The 2,500-nt window shown below is 56.5% G+C and overlaps 1 non-coding gene across 1 annotated transcript in view; it reads right to left on the bottom strand.

The window, feature by feature from the left end:
* Nucleotides 1-281, bottom strand: part of LOC126133092 (small subunit ribosomal RNA) — a 1,911-nt gene extending 1,630 nt beyond the window's left edge. The window contains exon 1 of the ribosomal RNA XR_007527572.1: nucleotides 1-281. This exon is cut by the window's left edge and continues 1,630 nt beyond it. This is a non-coding gene — a ribosomal RNA (small subunit ribosomal RNA).
* Nucleotides 282-2,500: the final 2,219 nt, after the last annotated feature.

The following is a 2,500-nucleotide window of genomic DNA, read 5'->3' on the forward strand; positions in this document are numbered from 1 at the left end:
CAGCCCAAAGTTATTCAGAGTCACCAAGGCAAACGGACCGGACGAGCCGACCGATTGGTTTTGATCTAATAAAAGCGTCCCTTCCATCTCTGGTCGGGACTCTGTTTGCATGTATTAGCTCTAGAATTACCACAGTTATCCAAGTAACGTGGGTACGATCTAAGGAACCATAACTGATTTAATGAGCCATTCGCGGTTTCACCTTAATGCGGCTTGTACTGAGACATGCATGGCTTAATCTTTGAGACAAGCATATGACTACTGGCAGGATCAACCAGGGAGCTGCGTCAACTAGAGCTGAGCAGCCGGCCGCCCGGGAGTGTGTCCCAGGGGCCCGCGCGAACACGCAAGCGTCCGCTCAATTATTCTGCAAACAGGAGGAGGCTGAGCTCCCCTGCACAATACACCTCGAAACCCTCTCAGGTCCCGGCGGCGCGCAGCGCCGTCCTAAGTACTTGGTCGGGTTCGAGAGAGGCGCAATCGCCCGGAGTTAGGCGAGTAGACGCTTTAGGTGCGACCACCCGTGCTCCCAACTGAGCTTGCCGCTGCCGACAGAGGCCCGGGAGCGTGCTGTCGTGGCATTGCCGGCGGGAGACAACACGCGCCACCTACGGTGACCGGCAGCTCCAACGCCAGCGCCACAGAAGGGCAAAGGCCCCACGTGGGTGCCGAAGCGAACTCTCCCAGCACAGCGCACGTGCCAACACGTCTGCACAACTGCGATACAAACCACCAGCGAGAACCGCTGGGGCGACCGAGCAGCAGACGGCGTCGCGGCGCCGAGTGCCGGGCGGCGGCGCATCCTCAACGCACACAGTCCTCAGTCGGACCAGCACACTGCAGATGTCCACCGCGCTTCGCACCGGGCCCGCGAGGACCCACTTTGGCCGCCCGGCGCCGCGCGCAGGGTGCCCCGGCGCGCAGCTGCGCCGCCTGCCGCGTCCGTCGGCCGGCGCGCCTGCCACTGGGCGCCCCCACCAGCCGGCTGTAGCGCGTGCGCCCACGCACCGCGCGGCCAGCACGCCGGGCGGCCCCCCCTCACCGGCCGGGGACGGTCCCACCCAGCCACCGCCGCGTATCGCTTCACACACAGATTTGCCCTTACTGATTTACCTCCAGCAACAACAACCGCACCACAATGGGTTTACCAGTTGTTCATTTGCGTAACGTCACCAGCAAACGTAGACGTCCATCCCAGTTTGCAAATGCAACGATTATTGCATACCTGTCTGTTAGGTGCCACGACACACTACGTCTGCCCACATACACGCAACAAAATGTGCACGACTAGAGAACACGTGGGAGGTGGCCCCCTACGTATGCGATGTCCATTACGACACCGACTGTCAACCAGCATCTGTACCATGTCGCAGATGTGGAACGCGGTGCACCATGCTATCACACTGTGTGAGAAGAGACGACTACGTTTGAATACACGCGCCACTACATCAACAGACGGCTCATGCTGATCGCCATCCAGGGCGTCCGTTACTCCCACACGTCTCTATGGCGTACCACACTGCAATGTAGCTGTTATGGGGAGACGGCACGTGGCTGAGTGCACAACATTTGGACCGTATGGTTCGCTGTTGTTGGGCGCAGTCGTTGTACGGTCACACATGTGCCACAGCGTATCATTCAGTACATACGGACCTATGTGCAGTACAATGTGAGGGTTAAGCTTACGACATCAGCGGACAGTGGACACAGGCCGTACCACGACGTAGACTGAGCGCTTCGACATGCGAATGCCAGTGAACAGCTGCGAAGGGCATTGAACACGCAAGCACCTGAACGACCAGCGTGCGAAGGCAGGGGGGGGGGAGGGGGGGGGGCGATGTACATCCTGCAGTCGTCCACATTACAGTGTACAGCGGGAGCATGTAAAAAGTAAGCAACACTTGCGAAGTGTTGAACATGAAACGATACACAAGAGGGTGGGCGGTGCGAGTAGCGAACTATATTCAGAGGGTTGTGGTTAGACAACACTAGATTAATGTAACGTGTCATATGCCAATTACAGAGCAGGTTAAGGCACAACGTGGGTTAGGTTAAGGCACAACGTGGGTTAGGTTAAGGCACAACGTGGGTTAGGTTAAGGCACAACGTGGGTTAGGTTAAGGCACAACGTGGGTTAGGTTAAGGCACAACGTGGGTTAGGTTAAGGCACAACGTGGGTTAGGTTAAGGCACAACGTGGGTTAGGTTAAGGCACAACGTGGGTTAGGTTAAGGCACAACGTGGGTTAGGTTAAGGCACAACGTGGGTTAGGTTAAGGCACAACTTGGGTTAGGTTAAGGCACAACTTGGGTTAGGTTAAGGCACAACTTGGGTTAGGTTAAGGCACAACTTGGGTTAGGTTAAGGCACAACTTGGGTTAGGTTAAGGCACAACTTGGGTTAGGTTAAGGCACAACTTGGGTTAGGTTAAGGCACAACTTGGGTTAGGTTAAGGCACAACTTGGGTTAGGTTAAGGCACAACTTGGGTTAGGTTAAGGCAC

The sequence above is a fragment of the Schistocerca cancellata genome, unplaced genomic scaffold (assembly GCF_023864275.1).
Source record: "Schistocerca cancellata isolate TAMUIC-IGC-003103 unplaced genomic scaffold, iqSchCanc2.1 HiC_scaffold_592, whole genome shotgun sequence".
Classification (NCBI taxonomy): domain Eukaryota; kingdom Metazoa; phylum Arthropoda; class Insecta; order Orthoptera; family Acrididae; genus Schistocerca; species Schistocerca cancellata.